Raw genomic sequence first — 13,035 nt, forward strand, 5'->3', positions numbered from 1 at the left:
GGGCCAATTCATGGTAACTTTTGAATCCGAAGAAATATATCTAATTTAATCACTTCGCATTTTCCGTAACTGGTAACGGTTGGCAATCGTTGCGTATGCTGTTCCAATGCTGCAAATACATTCTAGCTTCCGTACGCACTGTTAAAAGCCCAATAAACTGAATTCAAAACTGGAAGTGAAACTACATTTCCGCCGCTAGGCGGCCACCGGTACCGTCGGGCCTTTGTTGATTTTTTCCCGCCTGTTGTGTGTGGTATGGCGTCGCGTCGTGGTGTGCGGTTTTCAGCGGTTGACGTGAACTGCGTTTTCGACTGCATTTTTCGAGGTACCGCGTTGAACTGAAGTGTTTTTTGTGCATATATAACTGGAGTAGTGCGTAGGTTCGTTCACTGCTGTCCAAGTACGCGTATCTCACGTATCGGAACAGAAGCACCCTTTGGAGGCTCTGCCGAATGCGTTTCTTTGTTGTAGATTGGCAGAAAGGCCGGCGCTCGCTCACGTTTTAAAGGTTTGATATCAGAAATCACGGGCGAAGTTATAATGTGCGCGTGTTTATGCACCAGAATGCATTTTGTAATGTAGAAACGTCCTGAAGTCGGCGTTAATGAAAAACGAGCGTTGCCGTGATTTGGAGACGTACTTCATCAGCTCGGCACGACTACGCACCTGCCTCGCATGGTAAGCAATACTATGTCTTCATGCATGCTGGTTTGCATTATTCATAGCATATTTTATGGAAGAGCGGCCTCAAGGCTTCCCGCTTCTAGTACCAAAGTGCCAAGATCTGCAGACAGGCAGCTCTTTCCGTGTATCCAAGAAGAGAAGCAGCACTGAACAGAGTTCGCCGAGAATGATTCTACTCAGAGCTGTTTTTGTTTTGACGAAACGAATGTTGCAGAGTACTGCCTCATGCTACTTAAGAGCTCTAGTATGTGTGTTCTGTCAAATTTAAAGCCGTTTAACGCTATTTCGTCAAATTCCTTGTCCTACGGTTTATCTGCACGTGGTAATTTTTCCTCCTGTGCGTAAGGTCTATTCCGTATCTCTGCGTAAAATGCGTTGCGTCAGCGTGACGTCTGAGATAAGCTTTCAGTTTTGTGTGCTGCAGGCGCTGACCGCTGGTCGTTTTTGCATCAGGCCAGGTTTTTGCAAAAATTTGTTGACGCTGCTATCTATTTTGGTTCTTTAATTGTTTTTAGAACGGCATCCAGATTAAAGAATCCTGTGCTGTGCCAGCTAGGTATATTTAGCTTGCTTTTTCAAGTTTTTAAAAGCTTCATTGTTTGGCCATGGTGACCTAATTTCTGAATTTTGGCGGTCTGTAATCGTGATGGTATTAAATGGATGTCTGCAGGGGAAACATCTACATCCACATGGGAGTCCACAGCGACAGCTTGCACCTTGTTGCCACTGGGCAATATTCATGAGCAGTATGGAAGCAAAGGTGCGTTTTAGTTCTTGCTGTCAGCTTCTTTTTATTTTGTATGCTTGGTTCTCTTTTGGGCCATTTTCCCTTCTTTCCTTCATCAAGCTGCTTCATGAAACAGGGTACATAGCCTAACCATGCCCTCATTTATTTGTACATCCTTGCTAGTTCGTTGTCAGCATAAGGTTATTGCTAACCAGTTTGAGTGTTGTTGAACGTAGTTTTCTCGTCATCATCATCATCCTGATTACACCCACTGCAGGGCAAAGGACTGCCTTTGCCAGCTGCGGCTACCATATCCCTGCAAACTTGGTACTAGCATTTGGTGATAAAAAGTGTGCTACCGCATAATGTCTTTACCTCATCCACCCGCCTAACTTCCTGCCGCCCACTGCTACGTTTGCCTTCTCTTGGAATCCACTCCGTTACACTTGAGCCCGTGTACTGTGCGATGTCAGTGCACGTTAAAGAACCCCAGGTGGTCGAAATTTCCGGAGCCCTTCACTACGGCGTCTCTCATAGCCTTAATCGCTTTGGGACGTTAAACCTCATAAGCCAACCAACCAACACTTGAGGACCAACGAAGCGGATTCCAAGAGAAGGCGAACGAAGTGCCCAATGTGTGGATGGGTTTGTTTTGTATGATGTGAATAGGATTAGGACAAAAGCTAGAGCTTTTTGGTGCATCTTTATTTGTGTGTCACGAAGTTGGGAATTTCTAAACATTGTCGTTATCAGTTTTTGGTAATGGAAAATGGGTTACAAAAAGTGCTGCAAAATAAAATCCTGTGCTAAAACAGAACCTCTACTCACTGGGTGCTCACTTTAAGACCTGCTTTTGTAACTAAATATATGTGGGCATATGTAAGGGTCTCAGTATGACAAATATAATGCAGGTACACTCATTTAAATAAGCCAGTCAGAAGCCCAATGCAGAAGCAGGTATGAATACTTAGACAATCAAGAGTGATAATTAAAAAAAAATCTAGACCCTTACTGTAGCATCAGCATTCAAGTTAGTTAGCTGCAGCTAGAATCAACTAAAAGCCATTGATAACGGTGGCATAGAAAGCCTAGAGGGTTAGTTTGTGGGACATCTGGCACCAAGAGCACACTTGCAGATGTAGGCAAGAGCAAGCTGAATGACTTTTTGGCTTTAATACATCTCCCATTTCCTGTACAGTCACTTATGCCAGTCCGGTCTATGTTAAAGCAGAATAGCCAACTGTGTGACTCATAACCCCACTGTTCTTTTTTTTTTTGAGGTAGCAGTAGCTGGCATCACAATTATTTCAACTGCGCAGAGCATGGGCCGCAGTGTAATCAGTAGCAATTACCTGCTGCTCCTAATCCAGCATGTCTGTGACTTGCAAGCAGAGTAGTATATTTCACCTCACCACTTCTTGCAGTGCATTAGAAGTTGTTAGTGAAAGGCAACGTCTTCCACCTAACATGGCCAGTCACAGTTTCGGAAGCTGTTGCCTCACTAGCATAGGTTCGCCTCCATTTTACTAAAGTGTGAAATGGAACATACTAGAAGTGTAGCTAAAATGTCACTCTGGTTGTTTAAAATAAGTGTTTTCTCTCGGGTATAAGCATGCATTTGGGAGGTAGCTGCCTATCTGACTAGTGTAATGGTAGCCACTGTGTAGATTGTTTTGTTTTTTTCAATTAATGCTGTTGTTTGTCGCTTTTGTTTCTTGTGTGTGTGTACAAAGCCTGCAGTATGATAGTGGATATAGCACTTGTGTTCATATTGCCTTGTGATTACACCCATTGGCAGTAAAGTACGTGGAGCACATGTGATCATTCCCAAGGAACAGGTGGAAGTCAACAAACGGTCTCTGATCACTTTTGGGGAGCTCATGGTTAATCTTTAAGGTTTCTTTAAGCTTAGCCTTTGGTATGCAATGAATTTTCATGCTGCTGTGAGGTGCCTGCAGAACTGCATTATTTTACATTCTAGTACACTCTCGTTTGTGATTCCTTAACTATTATTGATGTCTGTTTTGACTGAAGTAGTACCAAAAATGTTTCATTACATTGTGAAGCTATCACTTAAAGGTACAGTGCTGACTCACTACTGATCTTTATTGCTGTTAAGCAATAAATCGATGAAAAACGAGCACTACCGACACGTGGCACTGCATCAAAGATTGACTACATAAAGCAAAACAAACATTGGCGAATAAAAACAAAAAGAATAAAAAATGTTGAAAAAAAATCACTATTCTGCCTTCTAAGCTGCTAAGGTAGCCCATAGTCGGGGACAGCTTTCTGTGGCTATGCAGGGGAAGGTACGAGCACGCACCTCCAGCTTAACCACCTATCTCTGTCCCTCGTGACGGTGTGATAAGAGGCACGCTTGTAAAAGCCTTGCCCTCATAGCTTCCACTGCATAGCCACAGAAAGCTTACCCCAAGTATAGTTCTTTTCGTGTGAGCACAACAGAATGTTTGCTGACACACTTGTCTTGCTCCTGACGGGTCGAACGCATCAACAACAATCTCGTCTCACACGTGTCTCACAACTTGAAAAGAATAGGAGCTAGGGCCGGTGTTTGAGTAGTATTCTCTGCTCCAAGCAAATTGCAACGTCTCTGCAAGAGTGTCAACTGTGAAGGGTTGCCACCCGCAGAATGCGAAAAGAACCAAGAATTCTCTTATGTACAAGTGCCCCAAAAATGTGGCGCACAGAAGTGAGCTATCCCGCGGAACGGGCTGTATCAGTCAAACAGGAGATGCCTAAACGACTTTATGAGCGAACACAAGAGCTCCTTAAAACCACCTCCCGAAAGCAATATGGTTATATATTGGCTGTCGTGTGAAAACTGCGCCTCTGCTTTCAGCCAACCATACTGTGCACTTACATAAGGACCAGCACACGCGGGAGATTGTTGTTGATGCGTTTGATGTGTCAGGAGCAAGACAAATGCATCAGCAAACCTACTGTTGTGCTCGCATGCAAAGAACTAGGCTACCTCAGCAGTTAAGACGGCAGAGTAATGGTTTTTTCTACATTTTTAACACTTTTTTTTTTGTTTTTATTCGCCAGGGTTTTTGCCCTTCGCAGACAATCGTTAATGCAGTGCCACATGTTTTGCAAGCAGGCAAACTGTTGCAAAATAAATGTTGGGTGTGCCCTTTTTTCACTTGTTTATTGTGTGGTAGCAATAAAAATCGTCAGTCAGCGCCGAGTCTCTCTAGTTCTTTCATCCCATTACTGTCATGGTGTGCCTTTCATGCTGACGAACATGTACCGACTAGTTCAAGAAAGTAACTTTTTACATTGTGAAGCCATTTTACCAATTGCATTCGCATGGTTTGAATGAATGACCATTCAGATTGCTATTGCATCTTTTTGGAAACGAACAAGCTTAAATTTTGCAAGCTTACCAAACTCTTAGGATGCTTATATTTGTTGTTAGCAGCATTAAGTCTCCTTTGCTGCTCACGTCTACAGAAGGCAAAATGCTCGACTCATTATGATATTGCGGGGACCATATTTGGTAGACTGGCAGGAACAATGCCACCATCCAAGTAGGGGAGGGAGTGGGAGTTCTCAGTGTCAGGGTTATACATCTGTACAATGTAAAGATTCAGATTGGTGTCCTCTTTGTAACTTGCAATTGTAATTTTTTCTAGTGTTACAGAAGCCTCTTAAAGTCCAGCCAATATATTGACCTATACGGAAGCTGCTATATGCCTGGTGATAAGTAGGCTGTGTATTTTGTTCCGGTGCAATACTGAATAAGGTGATTCCAAGCCACCTTATCCAGACTTTTGCACTCGACTCCACTTGATTTCTTAAAGAAACAAAAAAAATCATGGCTTATTTTATTACTATGACAAAGATTTTTCCATCATGTTCTTGGCAGAGAAAAAGAAGTTTCATGTCGTGGCCACCGTCCTATGTTTACAAGCAAAGCTAAGTCTTGCAAAAGAACATGTTAAAAATATATGCTTTACGCATGACTGAAACTTTTTCGTATAAATGAAGGATGTGCTTTCATATCCAATAAATTGGACTCATGTATAAAACATGAAAGAAGGTGCAAAAATATTGGAAATTGATATATGTTATCCAATTTATGTTCTCATAACTGTCATTTAAACCATTTTTCTGGGTTATCCAAAAGGCAAAGGATGGAATAAAAGTGTTTGAGATGAAAAAAACGCAAGGCATGTCAGTCAGCTAAAAAAAAATTATATTTTTGAGGCATATTCAGCCACCAGTTGCACAGTGAGGTTGGCCTCATTTATTTTGTAATGGCTGTGGCATTTCTAAAATTTTAATTGGAGCAATTTTCATTTTAGGCGAGAAAATAATTTTGCAATTTGAGTCTACCTTCAACCGCAGCATTGCTGGCTGCTTGCTCGACACTGCGGTGCATGCTAGAGCCGGCATGAAGGAGACAAAGCTTTGCTGCATGGTACTCCAAGTGGATGCTCCTTATATTTTGGTTTTGAGAAGTCTGCTGGCATATTCGCTCAAATTTTGTCAGTTTAAACTCAAGCATGACTTAAGTCCAGAGTGCACCATTGAGAGAGATAAAAAAGGCTTGATGTGGTGAAAAATGGGTATTCCTTGTAATGGTAGCACTCTTGTAAACCGCCTAGTGAGTTCACCTTTGTTTTCTTGAATATTTTGTTGGAGCACCCAGAGGGCTACGACAATCTTAATGGTTGTCTCCGCCCATGTAAATAGCTTATACAAGAACAGTATTTGACCTTTCTATGGCCTCTGAATGCTTGCTGTTGCTGCAGGGGTCCTCACACTCCCACAAATGCTGTCACAAGCAATCCTCCCATGTGATGTGGTGAAAAAGTCCATTCCACTGAAAAGTTTAAATAATTTCCATGGTAGTAGAGGTTTTAACTCTGATTGGTCAGACCACAAGAGTGCTTCCCGGCTGAGTACTGTTTGTGCCGAGGAACGAGAGTCGTTCTGCCATGTGGCCACTTCAGTTTTACTTCTTGTAAATCTATCGTTCAGCAGATTTCTTTATTGCCGAAGCTGGTGCCATCGAAGACCAGCACACCATTGTATTCGTGCAGCGGAGTGCTGGTTTTGTGTAATTTACAGCCGGTGGCAAAGTGTGCTGGAGTGAAAAGGAAGCACTGTGCAGTGTCAATGTTGAACGCTGGGACTCAACTTGCAAGATTGTTTTCTCGCTTAAAACAAAAAAAGAGCTCCAATTGAACTAAAAATAAATGCCATTAAATGGTGCTGTTTAACTTTCTATCTTTCATAATTTAATTAAGATCACCTCATTATGTAGTAGACTACTGAATATATCACATAAAGCAAATTTTCTCGACTTTAGAATCCTTTCGCTGACTTGCCTTACTTGTTTTGCTCTCTGAAACATTTTTATCACCTTTGTCTTCTCAACAGCTTAGAAAATAGAATAATACTGTGAGAACATAAAATTTGATAAAAGATCTCAAATTTTCATATTTTGTACTTCTTACATGTTCTATTTAAAACAAAATAAGTTCATATTACTGCATTGGATATAGAATACCTTTAATTTATATAACAAGAACTTCATAGTCCTGCTTAAGAATGTTTCTTTTCACAAATTTTTTTGCAAGGTTAGGTCTGGCTAGCGCTTACAAACGTGAGATGGTGGCCACGATGGGAAAAAATTATTCCGCCTAAAACAAGCTGGGATAATGTTTGCCTAAGTAATGCAATAAGCCATGAATTTTTTTAAAGAAATCGAAGATTCAGTGGTAAGCCTGGAGGAACAGTTGGCATGGAATGATCCAATGACATATAAATGCCAACTGTGTGCTTGTTTGAAAAAGCCTTTATGATATTTTTGTAACTCGATTAATATTGGAGTGTAGGTTGAATGCAATTTTTTCTGCTGGCATAATTGGAATGGGTCCATATCATACTGTTTATTTCGCATCTTGTATGCGAACATATATTGCATTGCCAATATTTTTTCCTGCAAGCATTCACCCCATATGAATATTGCTGCTCCTGAACAGCATACTCAACTGATCCACTGGAATGGTATCACTGTGTGTACCTTTGGTAAATTTCTGGGAAAAATGTATGCATTCACCTGGGTGCTTGGAATTTTCATGTTTCATTTGTAATGGCAGATGAAATGCAGATCTGTCCTAAGGATGAATGTGGCCATTTGTTAACACCATTTTACAGTAGTGATATTTGCCAAATGATTTATTCTATTTATCTACTTTGTACTTTTGTTCACTACATGGTGCATGTATGCCTCAAAGAAAGGGAACGCAAACCAGAAAGGAAACAGCTTGGAACCCCTTGTGGTCTTTTTCCAGATTTAGATAGTCTATTAGTCTAGGCAAAGCAGCGTGCAGGGTAACAGGACACTGACAGGAAGACGCAGATACTGTGCTGACTAACAATTGAGGAATTTATTGCTTTGCTCACTATAGATAGAGGAAATATCATCCAAGATACAAAAGAAGGAAAGTCGTGGAATCATCATTTGGTCACATCTGTCGTGATTATTAATCCAGATAGTCAATTTATTTTTTCGTTGGCGTTAGTGATGATGTGCGTGCGTAGGTTGAACAATTCTTATGTGTCATGCATGTCTCATATGTCTCAGCATGAGCTGTTCATTATATTTCCTAAGAATTTTACATTGTCGAAAGTGTGGGGTGCACTCACAGTTCGACACGTGTCTTGCTAGTTTGCTACTATATCCTGTCTCAGTGTTGCTGACTTGTTCTATTAGACAAATGTTGACACGCTCACCTTATTTCCCAACATACGACGCTTTGCATGAGAGACTGATCTTGTAAACTAAGCCACAGTCGCATGCTGTGAATTTGTTTCAGTGCTTCATCTTGTGCTGGGCTGTTTTTAAAGCACCTTTGCTGGGTGCGTTGCATACTACGTTCAGCTACTTTCTGCAAAAAAGCAAATGAAGCGATCGCAAAGAACTTCCGCAAGCTGCAAAAGAAGGTCAAGCGCCATACAGTGAAGAACGAAACCTAAAAAATTGTGTCAAGCCAGCAACTTGACCAAATTAGTGCTGGCGATGAAGAAAAGTGATGGCCTGTGCCTGAATGCATTCTCTATTGCAAAAACACTCAGCAATAACTGGCCTTTCAGAGTAATTGTCGCTGAACAAGGATCAAGGCAGCAACCCTTAGGGCAGTATCTGCAAGAATTACTCCCCTTGTTCACCGTGGGAGACCTCTTCCTGGTAAAGAAGCCAGAAGTGTCCGCATTCCTCTCTAACAGCTGTACAGAAGAATTGTCTTCTCATTCTGATCAATGACTTACATTGCACGCTGCTAAATGCCGCCTTGTTTGAGACTATGAGAGAAGGCATTAATTCAATGGGAGCAGTACGATTCCAGAACCTGTGCAGAATTAATGCGGATAGATTCCTCGAGTTGCTAACCATCTACTTCCGTTCTACCTATGTAAAGTTTAATGATGTGTGCATACAGTAGCAGGGAGTATGCACCAGTTCCGGCGTAGCACTAATTCTCATTGTGCTGCTAGCCTGTCAAGATAGCCAACTATTAAAAATCTTTGCATGGCACCAGTTTGATAATGACCTTCCGATTTGTGGACGACTTCTTAGTAATCACAAGCTTCATTACCAAGGGTAACACAAAGTCATTGTTGCCATCTTCATGATCTTCTCCAAAGTTCTTGCCAACTTTGAGCTGACCAAAGAAATGCCACTGGAGGTACAGCTTCCCGATCTATGGCTGTACTTTGTAGAGACCCATATGTGCTGGCGTTTCTTCCCAGGGTCGAAAAAAAAGGCTGTTGCTACTGGCGCACTGAAAAATATCCTAAATAGGTCGTGTATTGACCGTCAGCAGGAATGCCTTGAGGCCCACCTGACATGGCTACCTGAAGCTGATTTCCCAGATGACCTCATCTGCAGCCTTGGCTTCAGGATAAAGAAATTTGCCTATCTACCTCTAAAAGGCTTCAGAAAGAACGGACCATAGCTGTCGTAGAATATTATTATGGGGTTTAGCTCAGCAGCAGGCGCGACAGGTCGCACTCAGAAGGCACACCAAACCAAGTCACCCCAAGCACTAGCTGCAGCGGCCCCGTTGTCGACTGTCCAGCGTCAAAACGTCCTCTTCACCTTGCAACTTGCACTGTGGCACTACCCCCTCCGCCTCGTGGAAGGAAGCACAGTCCCTGGGTGCCCTAAGGTGGTGTGAATGGTAGGGCTTAAGACGGGTGACGTGCGCGAGCTTTGTGGGGAGGCCGTGGGAGGAGTGTGGTAGTCCAGGGACGTGATTTGATAGGTCACATTGCTCAGTTGCCTTAAGAGAAGATGCGGTAAGGACCCACGCAATGAGGCAGCAGCTTCTCACCCAGGCCCACATGGCGCGCAGGGAGCCAGAGGAGTACGTGGAAGCCGGGAGGGTAGTGGGCAACATGGTGATTAAGGTCATAGGTGCATGGTATCAGCCACGCGCGAAAGAAAGTGGTCAGGCAGGCTGGTGTGAACTTAGTATGCAACACGCCCAGCAAGGGTGCTTCAAAGACAGCCTGGTATAGAAGGCAGTCAAATTCACAGCATGCGACAGTTACTTAGGCGCCTTGTTTACTAAGTTCACACCAGCTTGCCTGACCACTTTCTCTAGCACGTGGCTGATACCATGCACATACGCCGTCACAGCTAACTTCCATTCTTCTTTCTGAAGCCTCGTTAGGGTGGATCAGAAAATTTCTTTCATTATCTTCAAGCCTAGGCTGCAGACCAGGTCATCGGGTAAACCAGCTTCAGGTAACTATGTTAATTGGGCCTCAATGCTTTCCTGCTGACGGTCAGTACACAATCTGTTTGAGGCATTTTTTAGTGTGCCAGTAGCAACAGTCTTTTTTTCAACTGTGGGACGTAACACCAACACATATGGGCCTCTCTGATGTGCAGCCATAGCTCGAGAAGCTGTACCTCCAGCAAGAACTTCGGAGAAGGTCTTGAATATGTGAACAGTGCCGTTGTATTGCCCTTTCTTATGAAGCTTGTCGATTACTAGGAAGTCGTCCAAGAATTTGAAGGTCATTATTAAATTGGTGCCATGAAAAGCTTTTTAATAGTTGGCTATCTTGACAGGCTAGCAGGACAATGAGAATTAGTGCAACACAGGAACTGGTGCATACTCCTTGCCACTGTATGTGCAGGTCATGAAACTAAAATAATAGATGGTTAGCAACTCGAGGAATCTATGAGCATTAATTCTGCATTGGATCTGGAATCATGCTGCTCCCATTGAATCAATGCCTTCTCTTACAGTCTCAAACAAGGTGGTATGTGGCAGCGTGTAATGTTAGTCCTTGATGAGAATGAGAAGACACTCCTTCTAGACGGCTGTTCAAGAGGAATGCGGACACATCTGGCTTTTTTATCAGGAAAAGGTCTTCCACGGTGAGCAAGGAGAGCAATTCTTGCAGATACTGCCCTAAGGGTTGTTGCCACGATCCTTGTTCAGAGACAATTACTCTGAAAGGCCAGTTATCATTGCATTTTTGCCATAAAGAAGGCATTCAGGCATAGGCCCTCACTCTTTTTCACAACCAGCCCTAGTTTGGTCAAGTTGTTGGCATGACTTTCTTTTGCAGCTTGTGGAAGCTCTTTGCAGTGGCTTCATTTGCTTTTTCACAGAAAGTAGCTTAATGTAGTTTGCAATGCTCCTAGCAAAGGTGCTTCACAAACAGCCCAGTGTAAGACGCACAGAGACAAATTCATGGCATGCAACAGTGGCTTAGTTTACAAGAACCCTCCGTCACGCGGAGCGTCCTGTGTTGGGAAATAAGGTCAGCATGTTAACATTTATCTAATGCAACATGTCGGAATACTGAGAAAGGATATGGTAGCAAGCTACCAAGACACGTATCGGACTGTGAGTGTATAGTATCACACTTTCGACAATGTAAAATTCTGAGGAAATGTAAGAGACGTGCATGGTACATAAGAATTGTTCAACCTGTTTAAGCACATCATCACTAACTCTAACGAAAAAGAAATCAACTACCTGGATAAATAATCACGACAGATTTGACAAAATGACGATTCCATGACTTCCCTTCTTTGTATTTTGGATGATGCTTCCTGTATTCATTGCAAACTAAACAATAAATTCCGCAGTTGTTATCGCTGCACCTGTCTTGTCTGTGTCCTGTTATCCTGCGTGGTTTTGCAAAGATTCATGCACCAACTGGCCGAGCTCCTTTTCTTGTAGTAGTTTAGTGGCCTTGTGCAAATTTTTCTTGATGGATTTTTGAGGTTACTGGCTGCAGACATGGGAGATATGTTAACTTAGCACTGTTGCCTGCCTTTCAAGATGTCACTTGCTTGGTATAATAATGAATGCATGCTTTGCGTTAGTTGCAGCCGACCACTCTCATGGAAGGGGTCGTATTGCTGACTTTGATCAGATACTGTGCTTTCTGTTACAGTGAATGTTGCACATTACTTGTCGTTCGGTTTATTGTAAAGCATTTTGAAGTGCTCTATTTTTGCCTTTGTTGTCATGGTGTTTTGTGCCTTTTATAGTCAGTTTACCCGCCAGGCAGGCCAGTGGTTTGCACTAGCTTTTAGCAGTTCGTGCAGAATTAATTGCATGGCCTGACTACCTTCATTCCATTTCATAACATCTAGCTTTTTAGCTAGAACATTGTTTATATAATGCCGCTTAGAGCTATTTTTTCTAAACCACGGTGGCCTCTTTGGAATGGTTCAAAAGATAACAGCTGGCACTTGCTTGCCACTTGGGCAGATTTTCTTTCTGTTAGTGTTAGCATGCATTATAAAACACATTGTTAATGAGCAATATGTTGGCGTTTATAAGGACCATTGAGCAGTGTATACTGATGTGAAATATTTTACTGTTTTTGTCTGAAATGCAGACTCACACCATGTATGCTGTTCACCGAAGACAATCCTGAGGTGGCTGAGAACCTGTTCGTCGAGGGAGGATGACTACTCAGCAGGCTTACCACTGCGGCTCACTCCACAACTGCCATAATGTCAGGAATATGCGTGTTCAGCATAAGCTGCCTTAAGTTTGCTTTTTTGCTTATTCCTGGGAGTGAGCGTCACAGTCCAAGCCTTCTTCAGGCTGGTATAGAAGGCTGCACAGGCATGAATTTTTCATTCTGTTTGCTCTGAAAGGCTGCACAAGCATGAATTTTTCATTGTTTGCTCTGGAAAATTAGGAGGTAGAGTAAGTGCAATGGAACCTTATTCTTGCAGCACCATAAACCCAATAATGGCAGGTATGGTGCTGTTGTACCTTAAAATTTTAAGTTCTTTGGATGGCATGGCAGTGAGGAATTCATTGGAGAAGCTTCTTGTGCATTGTTTTATGGATGTTTTGTTCTAATAAAAATTTTCAACATTTCTGCAGTTTTGTGAGTTTTGTCAATAAACGTTTTTCTTAGGTGCATACAGCCTGTTTACTGCTATGAAGAGCTCCAGTAATACAGGTATATTGCAATACATAGGCATTATAATGGTAAATTTAAAGAACGCTTAAGAAAAGTAATAAAAGTGGGGACAAATTATGAACCCATTGCATGCTTTTTCCTGAAGGGTGTAGGGGTGTAAGAAGCATAAAACTCCT

General features: G+C 42.4%; 1 long non-coding RNA gene across 1 annotated transcript; it reads left to right on the plus strand.

Annotated features, from left to right (window-relative positions):
* Positions 1–295: 295 nt before the first annotated feature.
* LOC149329587 (uncharacterized) lies at positions 296–12,732 on the plus strand. Its single transcript, XR_016285406.1, has 3 exons — positions 296–678; positions 1,355–1,444; positions 12,320–12,732. It is a non-coding gene; the product is annotated as an uncharacterized LOC149329587 (long non-coding RNA).
* The last annotated feature ends 303 nt before the right edge of the window (positions 12,733–13,035 follow it).

The sequence above is a fragment of the Amblyomma mixtum genome, chromosome 9 (genome assembly GCF_055824585.1).
Source record: "Amblyomma mixtum isolate Tamu chromosome 9, ASM5582458v1, whole genome shotgun sequence".
In the NCBI taxonomy this organism is placed as follows: domain Eukaryota; kingdom Metazoa; phylum Arthropoda; class Arachnida; order Ixodida; family Ixodidae; genus Amblyomma; species Amblyomma mixtum.